Source organism: Muntiacus reevesi, chromosome 4 (genome assembly GCF_963930625.1).
Source record: "Muntiacus reevesi chromosome 4, mMunRee1.1, whole genome shotgun sequence".
Classification (NCBI taxonomy): Eukaryota; Metazoa; Chordata; class Mammalia; order Artiodactyla; family Cervidae; genus Muntiacus; species Muntiacus reevesi.
Window position 1 is genome coordinate 111,606,125 of NC_089252.1, and position 17,665 is coordinate 111,623,789.

The following is a 17,665-nucleotide window of genomic DNA, read 5'->3' on the forward strand; positions in this document are numbered from 1 at the left end:
ACCTGAACTAAAAACAGTGAACCGGCTTGAGATAACTCGGGAGATTGTGGATGGAGGTGCGGGAGGCAAGGAAAAGGAGAGAACCAAGGGGAATTTCTAAGTTTCCCATTTGAGCAATTGGATGGTTGGGTGATGGGTGATGCTCATTTACTGGAGGGTAACAGGGTACATCATGAGAAACGCCGGGCTGGAGGAAACACAAGCTGGAATCAAGATTGCCGGGAGAAATATCAAGAACCTCAGATATGCAGTTGACACCACCCTTATGGCAGAAAGTGAAGAAGAACTAAAGAGCCTCTAGATGAAAGTGAAAGAGGAGAGTAAAAAAGTTGGCTTAAAGTTCAACATTCAGAAAACTAAGATCATGGCATCTGGTCCCCATCACTTCATGGCAAATAGATGGGGAAACAGTGGAAACAGTGGCTGACTTTATTTTTGTGGGCTCCAAAATCACTGCAGATGGTGATTGCAGCCATGAAATTAAAAGATGCTTACTTCTTGGAAGGAAAGTTATGACCAACCTAGACAGCATATTAAAAAGCAGAGACATTACTTTGCCAACAAAGGTCTGTCTAGTCAAGGCTATGGTTTTTCCAGTGGTCATGTATGGATGTGAGAGTTGGACTATAAAGAAAGCTGAGCACAGAGGAATTAATGGTTTTGAAGAGACTTGCAAAGAGTTGGACACGGCCGAGCAATTGAACTGGTTGGAGGGAGAAATCAAGAGAAGAGGCGAAGAAGCCAGCTGAGCGGCCAGAAGGGAGGTCTGGCTGGATGTTAGGTCTGGAGTCACTGGTGTCGGAAGTCGTGGGCCTGAGGGAGCTCACCTCGACCGAGGGTAGAGGGTGGCGTGTAGCCAGAGGAACACTGCCCAGGACCAGGTCTTGAAGTGCTCAGACCGAGGTGAGGGCCAGAGGCGGAGACTGAGGCAGAGAGGCCAGGGAGCCTCCAGGAGAAGAGGGGAAAGAGTATGTGACATTAACAGGAGGGTCTATCCCTGTCGTGGGTTTGCACCATGGCGGTCACTGGCGGGGCAGTTTCTGGGAAGGCCCATGGCTTCCCCTGGTGTCATGGGGACAGGGGCTGGCTCTATCTCATTTGGGCAATAAGGAAGTGGGTGACGCCAGGGCAGCGGGTTTGGGGACCTCTGTGCTAAGTTTGCAGAGCAACGTGAAAAAGGAAAACAGTGCCTGTGACATTTACATCGGCTGGCATGGTTGGGGTGTGAGCTGGGAGGGCAGCCTGAGAAACTGTGAACTGGGGACCGGAATGTGAAGCCGCTCCCTGTCGCCACACTCCCCGCCCCCGCCCCACCCCCCCAGGAGGAGAAGGGCCCGGCCACGTGGAGAACCTGAGCCCTACAGACAGGAAGGAGGAGCGCCCTGTTTATTTCTGTCGGCCTGATTTCACATCTGCTGACGTCTTCACACCCACCCCCCCTGCCCTTCTTGAAGCCTCAGTGGTTTAGGAGCTAAAAATGGAGCCCTGAGGCCAAAGCTGTGTGTTACGCTTGGTCAGTTTGGCACAAGCAGCCTACCGGGGAACTGAAGATGTGAAATACTGAGAGGTAAAAAGGTTCACGATCCTCTAGACCTATAAAAACACAAACCCCCGAAGATGGAAAAGATGTACCCCACACCCTCCGAGCACGGCGACCTGCAGCAGGCGTCCGCCGGGCACCCAGCACCTCTGAGGGCTGGCTGGAGCCACTGTTTCTTTTTCCTGTCAAAATAACTGGGACTTTGGGGTTGAAAATATCTTCATGGTTTCATTTCCTTCGAGGACATCCAGCTCTCATCGACATGAACATGTTTCATGGAAACTCCTGCTGCAGCGGTCTGGCTCTCCTAGGTGACCTTCATTCTAGGCGAGCAGGGAGGCCTGGGCCCCCGTCCTGCAACCCCCACCCACTGGATGGCTGACCTACTGGGATTCCCCAGACCCCAGGCTTCTTCCCCTGATAGGGCCCAAGCTTACTGCTGGGCTGGGAGAGAACGGCTGGCCCTGGTGACCATGGGCAGGCCCTCCAGTCTCCTACTGTGGGGGAGCAGGACTGCCTGACGCCCCGATGCCAGGCTCTGAGCCCAGGGGCGTGGGCATGAGGCCACACCTCCCACAGGCTGCACCCAGCCCCTGGCTGAGCTTGGCAGGGACAGATGCTAAGACAGGCCTCTTCCTGGGAGATGCGGGGCTCCTCTGCAGGCAACTCTAACCTGGGGAAGACCTTCCTTTGCCCTTCCTTCTCTCCTTCCCCGGAGTTAACCCGCATCTCTATCTGCAGGTTCTCCCAGCCTCCTGCATCTCCCTCCCCCTCCTCCTATGCAGGCATTTTCTCCAAGACTCTCTCACACTTGGAATTTCATCTTGGTATTTGTGCCTCAGAGGACCCAAGCTGGGCTTCCCAGTGGTAAAGAGTTTGTCTGGCAATGCAGGAGACGCAGGTTCGATCCCTGAGGTGGGAAGATGCCCTGGAGAAAGAAAGGGCACCCCACTCCAGTGTTCTTGCCTGGAGAATCTCATGGACAGAAGAGCCTGGTGGGCTACAGTTCAGGGGTTCTCAAAGAGTCAGACACGACTGAGCACGCACACACACGTGGACCCAAGTTAACACACCTGGAACTCCCAGAAATGGATAGGAGTGCCGTGCACACTGTTCCTAGAGGGCAGGGTGTCTCTCTCTCTCTCTTTTTTATTGGAGGATAATTGCTTTACAATACTGGGTTGGTTTCTCCCATACATATAGCATGAATCAGCCTCAGGTATACCTATGTGCCCTCCGTCTTGAACCTCCCTTCTCAAGGTCAGTCTTACGCACAGTCTTATGTCAAAGCCTGCCTCTAACTGGGGGTCATCCCTCTGTCCCCTTCTGAGGAGACACAGACTCCCTTACAAGGGTTGCACGCGGCATCCCCATGACTCTTGGTGCTGGCTGCAGCACGCTGACGCTGAGCCCCAACCTGTCTTAATCCATCCACCCAAGTCGCTGTGCGTCCCCACGACGGGCACCTGGGAAAGCTGGTGATCCCCACGTTCCAGTGTGACCTCACACTGAGGAACGCAAAGGGCATTGGCGCACAGTCGGCAGTCCCTCCTCCTGCTTGTCGGGGAGCGTGACTTTAACTGGGGATTGTGGGTGCCAGGAGATTAGAGAAGAGGGATGGGGGGGAGGGTGGGGTAACCCGGTTATTTTACCACTATGGGGAGGTGTGGGAGCGGCGGCGTGTGGAACGTGGGCAGGAGGTTAGAGAAACCAGACAGGAAGGAGTAGCTGAAGACCTGCACTGGGCTGATCAACCCCGCCCCCCCGAATTCACGTCCTTCCTGGAACCTCAGAATGCGACAGTATTTAGAAATAGAGGAGCTGCAGATGTCTTCAGTCAAAGGGATGTCAAACTGCGGATTTCCCTGGTGGTCCAGTGGCTAAGACTCTGCACTCCCAATGCAGGGGGCCCAGGATTCGATACCTGGTCAGGGAACAAGATCCCGCATGCCACATCTAAGAGTTCGAGTGCCACAACTAAAGAGCGTGCATGCCACAACGAAGATCAAAGACCCCTCGAGCTGCAACTGAGACCCAGCCCAGCCAAGAAAATTCATATTTTTAAAAAGGCGACATCAAACCAGAGTAGGGTGGGCTGTAAATCCAACATTGACTGGTGTCCCTACAAGAAGAGGAGAGACACAGAAGCCAGGAGGAGAGGCCATGTGAAGACAGAGGCAGAGGCTGGAGCAATCCGAGGGCGAGTGAGGAATGAGGAGATTGCTGGCAACCACCGGAAACTAGGACGAGGCAAAGATTCTCCCATAGCGCCTTCAGAAGGGGCATGGCCCGGCTGCCAACCCTGACTTTGGGCTTCAGGCCTCCAGAACCATAAGAGAAAAGATATTTGCAGCTTAAAGCACAGAGTTTGTGGTCCTTTGTTATGGCAGCCCTGGAAAATGATACTGCAGAGGCCCACGGTGAGGCACGCTGGTGAAAGCGTTGTAATAACAGCTCATTCATTCATTCACTATTTACTTGCACCTAGTCAGTGTCGCCCTGTTCTCAGCACCCAGGAAGTTTCGGGAATGAAGTAGATGTGCCCCTGACCCGGGGGAGCCCCCAGCTAACAGGAGACAGATGAGCCTGGGACAGTCACACAATGGATGGAGAATCACACGTTGTAAGAAGTGCTGGGGAAGGCAAAGAACACGTTCCTATGAAAGCGATCGGGCATGAGGGAGCTGAGGAGTGGAGTAGTCAGGGAGGACTCTGCCAGGAGCTGACGCTTCAACCAGGACTGTGTTGGAGGCCAAGCGGAAGAACCAGAAGAAGGGTGGCTGGGCATCTGGACCTAGCGGGTGGCGGGGCAGCGCTCACCCTTCAGGAACTGAAAGAGGGTGTGGCTGAGCTCATGAGCTGGGTGGGGTGCGGCTGGGAGAGGGAGGCAACTTCCTAGGGCTTCTGGATTCAAAATCAGTGAGAACACGGATTTCCCTGGTGGTACAGTGGATAGGAACCTACTTACCAATGCAGTGGACATGAGTTCAATCCCTGCTCTGGGAAGATTCACATGCCACAGACCAACTAAGTCCGTGTGCCACAACTATTGAACCCAGAGGCTGCAACTACTGAAACCCATGTGCCTACAGCCCGGGCCCCCCAACAAGAGAAGCCATCACAATGGCACCACATCGAAGAGTAGCCCCTGCTCACTGCAAAGAGAAAGCCTGCCCTTGGAAACAAAGACCCAGCACACCCAAAATTAGTCAATTAATTAAAAAAAAATCAGTGAGAACACTCCCAGCTAAACCCTCACCCCAGGTGGTGATGCTCAGGAATGAATTTTAAAACACGGAGAAGAGGGTGGAGGCCCAGATGAAAAGTCATGATAAAGTGTTGTCATCTCCTGGGCAGCAGTGGGTCACCTTGGTGGAAAACGCACCCTACACTCCTTCTTCAAGTGTGTGCAGACCTCAGACAGAGTCTATATGGAGAAACGGGCCTACACGTGGCCTCCAAATTGAGAGGAGCAGGCAGGAAAGCGGAGGGTGGAGGGACCGCCCTTCTGCCTTTTACAGTAAAGCACCCTGACTGTCCTCTGAGGCTGGGTGGTGCCTCTGCAAGTGTGGGTGTCTTATGCAGGGGCAGTGTTTAGAGAAGAAACGTCTCTGGGTCTCAGCTCTCTCAGTGCTGCCCTGGAGCTCAGAGGCCCTGCTGCTCCTGCACGTGGGAGTCTTCTCCCTGCACAGAAAGGAGGAACCTGGCAGGAAAAGCTGGGAAGGTCGAGAAGTGGGTCTCCCGTGGAGGGTCACAGACGGTGGCACTCAGCAGGGCTTCCCTCCCCTCTCCTGTGGCTCGGCAGGAGCAGCAGGCCAGGACCCTGGGGGAGAGAAATTCTCAGCACCTCTGGCTTCAATGGAAGTCTCACTGTCCCGCGTAGGTCTCCAGTTTTGTGTCTGTGTGCCTCTCATCTCTTTACTTGACAGTATGTGTTCATTTACCCACTCACTCATTTTTTCAAGCAATATCCATTGCAGTCAATATTCTTGAACTGCAAGCAACATCACCCTCAAACAAAACCAGGATCTTTAACATGGCCAAAAACAGGCTCCCACCCGCCTCTTCAGGGTCCCCTGCCCTCACTCACTCTGTTCTGGTCACGCATGCCTTGCAGTTCCTCAATGATGCTGAGCACTTTCTTGTTACCGAGCATTTGCACAGGCTGTCCCCTCTGCTGGGACCACCCTGCCTCCCAGGGTTTACCATCTCCCACTCCCTCTCAGAAGCTAGAGCTCTCCCTGTCCCCATCATCCCCCCCCCACAGAACATTGCCATCTCACTTGGACATCATCAGGCTGCTACTGCTTCTGTCTTGAGTGTCAGGGGATCCACCACCACTCTTGGGAACCCACCACTAAGACCTGAGGACCACTGATTCCCACCAGAATGGGTGGCCCGTCCAGCCTCATTTTCATCGTGTGACTCTGGCTTGTATACTGATGGAAACGTTCTTGGAAACAAGCTTACAGAGTGAAACCGGGCAGGTGCCAAAGTGCCTTTGGTCAGCGAGGACGTCAGGAAGGCCGTCTCTGGGTCACCTGCTGCTCACCCCCACTCTCATCCAGTCCTCCTCCATAGGAAGTCAATGGCTACATCTTTCCTTCCTCCAGGGAATTCCCTAGTTCCATCTAGACAGGCACAGAATGCTCCAATACACTTCTCCTCCCAGGACAGCCATCCACAAAACCTGCCCAGCAAGGTCAGTGCTGACGTCCCTGCCTTTGATCACTTTGTTGCTCCTCTTCCTAACCACCTGACAGGGCTGTGTCTTTCAGAAGGGCTGGATGTACGATCAAGAACCTCTTTGCTCTGGGCCTGACTGAAGACCCAGTGCAAAACCCTGTTCTAAATGCCATGTCGACCCTACACCCCTCTGTAACACACTCATCCAGACATCTGTCTGTTCATTCAAAAATAATTTAGGAAGTGTTCGTTTTTGACCCAATTCACAACCACTATCTATTGAGCAGAAATAGTGAAGGATGAGACACGATCCTTGTTTTTAAGGAGTCTATGTGTTGAGGGAATGGAGTGTGGGCAGGAGAGAGTAGAAATCCAGGTCATTCCAAAGCAATGGGGCAAAAGCATGGAGGAAGGTGTGTGTGGCGGTGGTAGGGGAAGAACTCTAATGCAGCCAAAAGGTTCCAGGAAGGTTTCCTGGAGGGAAGCCTCAGAGGTGAAGAGAGGTTGGCCTGAGAAAGAAGAAAGTCATTTATAAATCTGGCAGAGTACCTGGGGATAAAGTTCAGGGTTGCCAGATCTCCTTAGCCACCTGTTCAGAGACCATCTCTGCTGGAGGCAGGGGCCTGATACCCACTCAAGACTTGAAACTAAGTGAACTGAAACTACCAAAGCTATGACTGAGTCCCTGAAGAGTTTAGCAAGTCCTTTCTGGGAGGACTACTACCCACCTCATCCTCTAGTGTGCTTTTATAACTAAACCTGGCATACGGTAAAAAAAGAAAAAAAGTTATGACACACGAAGAAGCAGGAAAATGTGATCCATCAAGATAAAAGAAACATGACAGAAACACACACAGACACTCAGGTGTTGGAACATTTTAAAGATGAGGCATTTAAAATAACTTTAAATATGTTTAAGAAGTTACGTAAAAAGATAGACAAATATAGGAAAAAATGAGTAATGCAATAGAAAAATGAAAACCTATTTTAAAAAAGCAAATGGAAAACTTTGAATTAAAGTATATGGTATCAGAAATGAAGAATTCCTTATATAAGTTTAACAGCAGACTAGGCACAGGGTAAGAAAGAATCGGTGAACTCAAAGACATGCAAGTAAATATATAATTCATACGACCCAGAAATTACAGTCTTGATCATTTACCCCAGAGAAATAAATGCTTATGTTCACACAAAAGCCTATACATACATAGCTTTATTGGTAATAGCTAAAAACTGGAAACAACTTAGATGTCCTAAAGATAGTATGTACATACCATGGAATGCATCTCACTAATAAAAAGGAACAGACTACTGATAAATGCAAAAACTTGGATGAACTTCAAGGGAATTGTGCTGAGATAAAAAAAAAAAAAAAAGCCAGTCCTAGAAGTTAAATACCATATGATTCCATTTATGTAACATTCTTGAAATGACAAAATTATAGAGACAGAGAACAGGTTAGTTATTGTCAGGGGCTAGGGATAGGGTGATGTGGTAGGGGGTAGGGTGGTTATAAAAAGGCAACTGAGGGATCCTTATACTCACTGTTCTGTATCTTGACCACAGTGGGGGACACATGAACCTACCATTGTGATCAAATTGCACTCGGCTAAACACATGCACACACATACACCAGATCAGCACAAGTAAAACTGAGGAAATCTGAATAAGATTGTGGATTCTATTAATATCATTATCCTGATTGTGATATTGTACTCTCGTTCTGCAAGATGTTATCACTGGGGGAATGGTACAAAATCTGTTTGTATTATTTCTTACCAATGCATGCAATTTGATTTTTTTTTTTTTAAGAAAGAAAAGAAAAAAGAACAGAACAGAGTACCAGAAGACTGTGAGATAACATCAATGATCTAACATAAATGTAGGTGATATATCAGAAAGGGAGGGGAGAAAAAAATGGGGCAGCAGAACTAAAGATTTAACAGTAGAGGGTCTGCTAAAATTGTTGAATGCTATTTCACAGATGCATGAATCTCATGAACCCAAGCAGGGTAAAAACAAAGAAAACCATATCCAGGGAGTGGATATCCTCAGGGGAAATACCCTAGTCAAACCACTGAAATACAGAGTAAAGGAGAAAACCTCACAAGTAGCCAAAGGAAATAACAGATCTTCAGGGGAACAACTAAAAGAATGATGGCTAAAGTTCATCAGAAACAATGAAAGCCAGAAATCAACAGAATGACATCTAAAATGTTGAAAGAAATTTGTCACCAAGATATCTATATCCAGTGAAAGTAGAGGGAGGACATTTTTTTTTCCCCCACACAAACAAAGGCTGACAAACTTGACAGAATTTATTGCCAGCAGAAGCACTATAAGAAACACCAAAGAAAATTCTTTAGGCCAAAGGGAAATTATCTCAGATCGAAAGCCAGATCTGCAGGAAGAATCAAGAATACACAAAATGGTAGGTATTTGGGGAAATAAAAAAGACAATTTTTTATCTTTTTAAAGCAAAAATAGTAACCAATTTGTGTGGGATTTATAACAAAATAATTTGACAATAATTTGACAGAAGGACAGGAGAGGATAGTTCTGTAAGGGTTCAGTCTGTCCACTGTAAAATGATATAACATAAACTTAAGGAAGATGATTATTGGTTAAGCTTGCACGTTGCAATTTAAGATATCCACAAAAAATAAAAGAAGGAGATATAATAAATACATTATCTATTAAATACTCATGACAACTAGGCGGAATGGGCATTACCACACAATTTCACAGGTGAAGAAACTGAAGCGTGGAGAGGCGAAGGCTTTGGCTGCAGGCACCAGATTGAAAACAGATGCACCAGAACTCAACCCAAGTTTTCAGACCCTTCAAACCCAATGTCCCCCCTCATCATTCTGAGGTTCAACAAGCTTTCTCAGTGCGGGACCAGACTATGAATATTTTAGGCTTTGTGGGCCATAGAGTCTCTGTCACAACTACTGAACTCTGCAAAAACAACCACAGAAAATTCATAAATGGCAGTGTTTTATTTATAAAAGCAGGTGGAGGCCCACGGGTCACTGTTTCTCAGTCTTGCCTTGTGTTACTGTCCAGCGGTTTTTGTCTTTTTTCTTTTTTTGGCTCTGGCCTAGAGAGGATCACTGTGACCCACAGTCAGAGCCCAGGGCCACCAGCATAGCAACAGGGTCTTTTTGATCTATGGCTGTCCACCCGTCTCCCCTGCCTGGCTCCCACGGCCCCAGCCCGCCTTAAGACAAACAGAAACCTTAGTTCCTTCTCACTCCTGCCTCAGGGAAAGAGCCAATGAAAGGCTTACTGCGTCACCTTTTGCTCCCTCACGCTTGGCAACCTTAAAATAAAGCCACAGTGCTCCCTCCTGCAGCAGCTCACTGCCTTCTCACTGTCTCCTCGTGGCCTTTGCTTGAAGCTCCCTCTCCTGAGGGCCTCCAGTCCTTGGGGTCAGCCCAGCTGTTGACAATCAAGGCTTTCAAACACACACACACTGTATCTGCAAGAAGCTCACGTGCTCCAATAAAACCGCGTGACTTACCTTTAATGATTCCGTGGCAGCCCAGGCAACAAGTCATAACTGAAAGGCGGAGCAGGAAACCATGCAACTGCTGTCATTTCGTTCCCCTGGCAGAGAAATCCCAGGACTGTCATTTCGGGCTGCTCAGCAGTTTCCAGTTTACAAAATATTCACAGACTATTTTCAGATTTCCCTTCCAGGACGCCCACCCCACCCACTAGCTGGCATCACTGTGTCAACTTTGTGATTAAGGAAATTAAAACCTCTGCTGGGTTAACAAGGTGCTCAAGGTCACTGAGCCCACTTAGGACCAGAATCATTCATGCAAATATTTACTGAGCACCTACTGTGTGCCTGAGATACAACAGAGAGGAAAACAACTGCAAGTAAACAAAATAAGGCTGCAAGAGTACCTGCCCTCACAAAGCTGACTTTCTGGAGGGAGAGACACTTGGTAAGATAAATATGCAAACTGTGTGGTTATTAGCTAAGGAGCAGGGGATGCTGGGGGATGGAGTGGTGTTTCGTATAGAATGATCTGGGAAGACCTCACAGACTGGGGACCAAAGTGGGTGACAGAACCAGCGATCTGGAGAGGAGCCTTTTCGGCAGAGGGACTCCAAACCTGAGCTTGGGAGGCAGGCGTGTGCCCGGTGTGGCTGGGGAGCAACAAAGAAGCCAGGGTTTCTAGAGCTGAGTGAGCTGGGGGCAGTGTGGAGAGGTGTGGGTCGGAGTGTGGAGTGTGTGGACCCATCCTGCGGAGGTCGTGTCCTGTTCGCTCCAGGTTCACTTTGCTGAGCACAGCGCGGGGCACGGCTCAACTCACCAGAGGCTGACGGCAGCCAGTGGGGCTGCAGTAGCGGATGTGGGAGAGCTGGGCCGTGCGGGGGACCTGGTTCTCCATCCCCACCTGGAGTCTGTCCCTGAGTTCCTTCCTGCGGGGAGCAGCCTCTGACTCACATTCCTGGCTCTTGCGCTGAAAGACCAGCATGCAGATAAAAACAAGATGGGATCTGGAAGTGGAGACCTCCCCAACCCCCACCCTTGCCTCTGCTTCTCCCTGACCCCCAAGGTCATCCTCTGGGAGGCTCACATTTATCAACATCCCAGACAGGCTCCAGCCCACACCTCTGACCCCTGCCCTGGTCCACGGCTGTGCCTCAGCTTGCCTGCCCCACCTGTGACCACGGAGCGCTCAGGGCCAGGCTCTGAGAGCAGGGACGCCAGCCATGCTGAGTTCTAGGGTCCTCCATCTCACTCGCCACCTGTCAAGTTCAATCTCTACACAAAGCCAGTGCTCAATACACAGGAGAGCCCAACTTACTACTGTGCTTCCATCAACAATACAGATGATTCCCACCACAGGAGGATGCTGCCAGAGGAGGGGGTCCCTGCAGTTGGACACCTCTGGTGATGGGGTCACCTGAGCGCAGGTGAGGATGGGGGCCTCTCTGTGTAACTGTCCACCCTGGCCCCAGTCTCTGCCCTTCCATGCCTGGCAGCAATGACTTAGATTAATCCTCAAGACAAAACTGACCTCCCCACAATGCCCCCAGTCACCTAAGGGGCTTGTCCTCTGTTTGGCAAAAATAAATTACCAGTTACTACTCCCCAAAACAGGCTTTTGGCTTGGGTATGTGTGTGTGTTGCATCCTGGTATGTATGGTGTGGGGTGTGTGTGTGTAGTATGTGATATAATGTGTGTGTGATATATATGTGGTATATTTGCAATGTGTGTGTGTGTCTGTGTGTTGAGGTGTGTGTGTATGTGGTGTGTGTGCAGAGTATGTGTGTGGGGTGTGTGTGTGAGGTGGGGTGTGTGTGCGTTGAGGTGGTGTGTGTGTGTACGTGGGGTGTGTGTGTGTTGAGGTGGTGTGTGTGTGTACGTGGGGTTGTGTGAGGTGGTGTGTGTATATTGAGGTGGTGTATGTGGTGTGTGTGCAGAGTATGTGTGTGGTGTGTGTGTGAGGTGGTGTGTGTGTGTGAGATGGTGTGTGTGTGTACGTGGGGTGTGTGTGAGGTGGGGTGTGTGTGTGTTGAGGTGGTGTGTGTATATTGAGGTGGTGTGTGTGTGTGTGAGGTGGTGTGTGTGTGTGTGAGGTGGTGTGTGTGTGAGGTGGTGTGTGTGTGCACGTGGGGTGTGTGTGAGGTGGGGTGTGTGTGCATGTGGTGTGTGTGAGGTGGTGTGTGTGTGTACTTGAGGTGTGTGTGTGTACGTGGGGTGTGTGTGAGGTGGTGTGAGGAGTATTGTGTGGGGTGTGTGTGTATGTTGAGGTGGTGTGTGTATGTGGTGTGTGTGACGAGCATTGTGTGGTGTGTGTGTGGGGTGTGGGGTGTGTATGTGGTGTGTGTGACGAGTATTGTGTGGGGTGTGTGTGTATGTTGAGGTGGTGTGTGTATGTGGTGTGTGTGACAAGCATTGTGTGGTGTGTGTGTGGGGGGTGGGGTGTGTGTGTGGGGTGTGTGTGTATATTGAGGTGGTGTGTGTATGTGGTGTGTGTGAGGAGTATTGTGCGGGGTGTGTGTGAGGTGGGGTGTGTGTGTGTATGTTGAGGTGGTGTGTGTGAAGAGTATGTGTGCAGGGTATGTGTGTGAAGTGGTGTGTGTATATTGAGGTGATGTGTGTATGTGGTGTGTGTACAGAGTATGTGTGTGGTGTGTGTACGTTGAGGTGGTGTGTGTATATTGAGGTGGTGTGTGTATGTGGTGTGTGTGAGGAGTATTGTGCGGGGTGTGTGTGAGGTGGGGTGTGTGTGTGTATGTTGAGGTGGTGTGTGTGAAGAGTATGTGTGCAGGGTATGTGTGTGAAGTGGTGTGTGTATATTGAGGTGATGTGTGTATGTGGTGTGTGTACAGAGTATGTGTGTGGTGTGTGTACGTTGAGGTGGTGTGTGTATATTGAGGTAGTGTGTGTATGTGGTGTGTGTGCAGAGTATGTGTGTGGGGTGTGTGTGTGAGGTGGGGTGTGTGTGTGTTGAGGTGGGGTGTGTGTGAGGTGGTGTGTGTATATTGAGGTGGTGTGTGTATGTGGTGTGTGTGCAGAGTATGTGTGTGGGGTGTGTGTGTGAGGTGGGGTGTGTGTGTGTTGAGGTGGGGTGTGTGTGAGGTGGTGTGTGTATATTGAGGTGGTGTGTGTATGTGGTGTGTGTGCAGAGTATGTGTGTGGGGTGTGTGTGTGAGGTGGGGTGTGTGTGTGTTGAGGTGGGGTGTGTGTGAGGTGGTGTGTGCATATTGAGGTGGTGTATGTGATGTGTGTGCAGAGTATGTGTGTGGGGTGTGTGTGTGAGGTGGTGTGTGTGTGCACGTGGGGTGTGTGTGAGGTGGGGTGTGTGTGCATGTGGTGTGTGTGAGGTGGTGTGTGTGTACGTGGGGTGTGTGTGAGGTGGGGTGTGTGTGAGGTGGGGTGTGTGTGTACGTGAGGTATGTGTGTGTACGTGGGGTGTGTGTGAGGTGGTGTGTGTGTGTATGTGGGGTGTGTGTGAGGTGGGGTGTGTGTGTGTGTTGAGGTGGTGTGTGTGTACGTGGGGTGTGTGTGAGGTGGGGTGTGTGTGTGTGAGGTGGTGTGTGTGTGAGGTGGGGTGTGTGTGTGTGAGGTGGTGGGTGTGTGCATGTGGGGTGTGTGTGAGGTGGTGTATGTGTGTGTGTACGTGAGGTTTGTGTGAGGTGGGGTGTGTGTGTGTTGAGGTGGTGTGTGTATGTGGTGTGTGTGTGAGGTGTGGTGTGTGTGTGCACGTGGGGTGTGTGTGAGGTGGGGTGTGTGTGTGTGAGGTGGTGTGTGTGTGTGAGGTGGTGTGTGTGTGTGCACGTGGGGTGTGTGTGAAGTGGGGTGTGTGTGTGTATGTGAGGTGGTGTGTGTGTGCATGTGGGGTGTGTGTGTGCATGTGGGGTGTGTGTGAGGTGGGGTGTGTGTGTGTGAGGTGGGGTGTGTGTGTGTGAGGTGGTGTGTGTGCACGTAGGGTGTGTGTGGGGGGTGGGGTGTGTGTGCACGTGGTGTGTGTGTGAGGTGGTGTGTGTGTGCACGTGGGGTGTGTGTGAGGTGGGGGTGTGTGTGTGTGTGTGTGAGGTGGTGTGTGTGTGCATGTGGGGTGTGTGTGTGAGGTGGGGTGTGTGTGAGGTGGGGTGTGTGTGTGTGTGTGAGGTGGTGTGTGTGTGCATGTGGGGTGTGTGTGTGAGGTGGGGTGTGTGTGAGGTGGGGTGTGTGTGAGGTGGGGTGTGTGTGTGTGAGGTGGTGTGTGTGTGCACGTGGGGTGTGTGTGTGAGGTGGGGTGTGTGTGAGGTGGGGTGTGTTTGAGGTGGTGTGTGTGTGTGTGTGTGAGGTGGGGTGTGTGTGAGGTGGGGTGTGTGTGTGTGAGGTGGTGTGTGTGTGCACGTGGGGTGTGTGTGTGAGGTGGGGTGTGTGTGAGGTGGGGTGTGTGTGAGGTGGGGTGTGTGTGTGTGAGGTGGTGTGTGTGTGCACGCGGGGTGTGTGTGAGGTGGTATGTGTGTGAGGTGGTGTGTGTGTGCACGTGTAGTGTGTGTGAGGTGGGGTGTGTGTGTGTGAGGTGGTGTGTGTGCACGTGGGGTGTGTGTGAGGTGGTGTGTGTGTACGTGGGGTGTGTGTGAGGTGGTGTGTGTGCACGTGGGGTGTGTGTGAGGTGGTGTGTGTGTACGTGGGGTGTGTGTGAGGTGGTGTGTGTGTGAGGTGGTGTGTGTGTGCACGTGGGGTGTGTGTGAGGTGGTGTGTGTGTGAGGTGGTGTGTGTGTGCACGTGGGGTGTGTGTGAGGTGGTGTGTGTGTGAGGTGGTGTGTGTGTGCACGTGGGGTGTGTGTGAGGTGGGGTGTGTGTGTGTGAGGTGGGGTGTGTGTGTGTGAGGTGGGGTGTGTGTGTGTGAGGTGGTGTGTGTGCACGTGAGGTGTGTGTGAGGTGGTGTGTGTGTGTGCACGTGGGGTGTGTGTAAGGTGGTGTGTGTGTGCACGTGGGGTGTGTGTGTGAGCTGGTGTGTGTGTGTGAGGTGGTGTGTGTGTGCACGTGGGGTGTGTGTGTGAGGTGGGGTGTGTGTGTGCATGTGGGGTGTGTGTGAGGTGGGGTGGGGGTACAAGTGTCCAGGACCAAAGCACAAGGTGAAGCGTTTAGGGCTGTGTCACATTTCTACCCTGAATAAACAGCCCTGACCCTTCAGAAACAGGAATCTGAAGAATTTCCCAGGTTTCCGGCAGGGCAAGGGGAAACCTGCTTTCTTCTACCTTTTAATTAAAATGCCCCACCTCCTCCAAAAGATCAAAATGCTCCAAACTGTCTCCATTAATCAACGTGTGAATGTCACGGAGGCAGGAGACTGGGGAGGACTGGAGGCCAATGAGCAGAACTCTGGAGTACAAATCGGTCGTTTATAAAGTGGCACAAAGCAGATCTGTGATTTCATTCATTTCTGGAGCGAGGCCTGGAGTCCAGGACAGAGGGCAGGGCGGCACCGCCAGGATGGGAGGTGATGAATGAGTTATTTCAGAGCCACAGTCTGCAGCTTTCACAGTTTCAGAAGGTACACAGTCCTTCCTCCGGGCAGGGGCGGGGGAGGGGGGCCTGCCTATAAATCCCTGTGTCAGCAGACAACTGAGAGATTTAGAAGATAACAGACAGACGCTGACAACCAAGAGTCTAAAAACAAAAAGGAAGGTTCAGGTGGTGCAGGCAGGTGGCTGCCCACCGAAGATGTGGGTTCCTTTCCCTCATGCAGACCTGTTGCTGGGGGGGTGGCTGCCCACGTTTCCCAGTGGGCAGAAGAGAAGCATGCCACTTTAGATTCGGCCCCTAGAAACCTCCTTATGAAAACTCCAGCTCTCTCTGCCCGTATCTGAGGGCTGGGTATCAATGTTCAGCACGACCCTGAGAGCCAAGAGTGAAGACAGAGGAGTCTCCTTCAGCCTGCCCTCCCCTCCCCCCCGCAACCCCATCAAGCTGGAAAGGAACAGAGTCCCTCCCCTGCTGCCTTCTCCAGAGGGTTAGACTTATAGGGATGAGAAATAAAGTCTGCGGGGTGAGCCCACCATGGTTTAGGGGTTTATCTGCTATAGTTTCCCTGGTGGCTCAGACGGTAAAGAATCTGTCTGCAATGCAGGAGATGTGGGTTCGATCCCTGGGTTGGGGAGATCCCCTGGAGAAGGGAATGGCAACCCACTCCAGTATTCTTGCCTGGAGAATCCCATGCAGAGGAGCCTGGTGGGCTACAGTCCACAGGATGGCAAGAGTCGGACACAACTGAGGGACTAATGCTGCTGTTATACTTACATCAACAATTAGCTAATACTTTTTAAAAAATTATTGCTAAAGATGACTGGTAGACAAGATACTAGCAGATTGGGACTCCACCAATCTGTCGCTGGGGCTCCAAGTTCCCAATGCAGGGGGCTTGGGTTCCATCCCTGGTCAGGGAACTAGTTCCTGAATGCTGCAGCTGAGACCCGGCTCGGCCAAATAAATAAAATATATTTTTTAAAAGATACTAGTGGACTGAGCAACTTCACTTTCACTTTTCACTTTCATGCATTGGAGAAGGAAATGGCAACCCACTCCAGTGTTCTTGCCTGGAGAATCCCAGGGATGGCGGAGCCTGGTGGGCTGCCGTCTAGGGGGTCACACAGAGTCGGACACGACTGAAGCGACTTAGCAGCAGCAGCAGACCCATCGCTCTCCTGGTCCATACGGTTTCTAAGGGCAGGATCCCTGTGTTTTATCTTGGCAGTCTCAAGTGCTCATCAGTGAAATCACAGTGCTATACTTCAAAAGTCTCTCAGACCTAGTTAAAAACTAGATAAGGTGTTCTGAAAATAATATGACATGTATGCTTTAGGAAAATTTTAAAGCAACAGGTGGCTCAGTGGTAAAGAATCTGCCCGCCAATGCAGGAGACTGGGTTTCCACCCCCTGGGTTGGGAAGATTCCCTGGAGGAGGAAATGGCAACACGTTCCAGGATTCTTGCCTGGGACATCCCATGGACAGAAAAGCCTGGCAGACTACAGTCCACGGGGTTGCAATGTGTTGGACGCAACTGAGAACATATGAAAAACATGAAAAGATGTTAGTAATTATTTCAATTCTTGCTGCTATAACAAAGTACCATAGACAGCAGAAACTGATAAACAGCAGAAACTTATTCCTCACGGTTCTGGAGACTGAAGTCTGAATTCAGGGTGCCAGCTTGCTGGAGTTCTGTCAAGAACCCTCTTCGGGTTGAAGACTGCTGACTTATATCTTCACATGGCAGGATGCAGGGAGGAAGCAAGCTCTTCTGTGACTCTCATGAGGACACTAATCCCACCCACAAGGGCCGTACCCTCATGACCTCACCCAGTCACCTCCAAAGCCCCACCTGCTAGGTACCGTTATCTTTGGAAGTACGGTCTCAACATATGCATTTCAGGGGGACACAAACATCCAGGCCATAATAAAAATCCATTGAAGTTAATTATTAATCAAAACTAAGTTTCTATTACTAGCAAGCTTATGTGTTATCTGACAACTTATGTGTTATCTGACAACTAACAGTGATAACTAAGAATAGAGACCCTCGACGACGTCTGGCTTTTCAGCCTGCTTCCACGTGGTGGCTGCTCTGTGTCCTGCCCTAAGGCAGAGAGCCCCCTGGGGAACCCCCAGGGGGGGTTCCTCTCGCAAAGCCCCACCGGCCCAGCCTGGCCCTGTTTCTCAAGAAGGGAATGACATGCCTTTTCCCTGATAAATGACATTCCAGGCTCAGGGAATGGTGTCACCTTTGGGGTGGCCCTGCCTCCCTGGTTGACCCCAGAGCATCCACTCTATCCACTCAACACTGACCCCTCACCTCACCGGGTCTCACAAAGAGGATTCCTGCCCAGGCCCAGTTCTCCTCCTGGTCCTGAGGGGAGCCCGTGAGAGTGCAGCTGCAGCAGGTGTGGCAGGCAGGTCCACCTCTGGGTG

General features: G+C 51.0%; 1 non-coding gene across 1 annotated transcript; it reads left to right on the forward strand.

Moving 5' to 3' along the window:
- The first annotated feature begins 3,402 nt into the window (after positions 1-3,402).
- TRNAG-CCC (transfer RNA glycine (anticodon CCC)) lies at positions 3,403-3,476 on the forward strand. Its single transcript has one exon. It is a non-coding gene; the product is annotated as a tRNA-Gly (tRNA).
- The last annotated feature ends 14,189 nt before the right edge of the window (positions 3,477-17,665 follow it).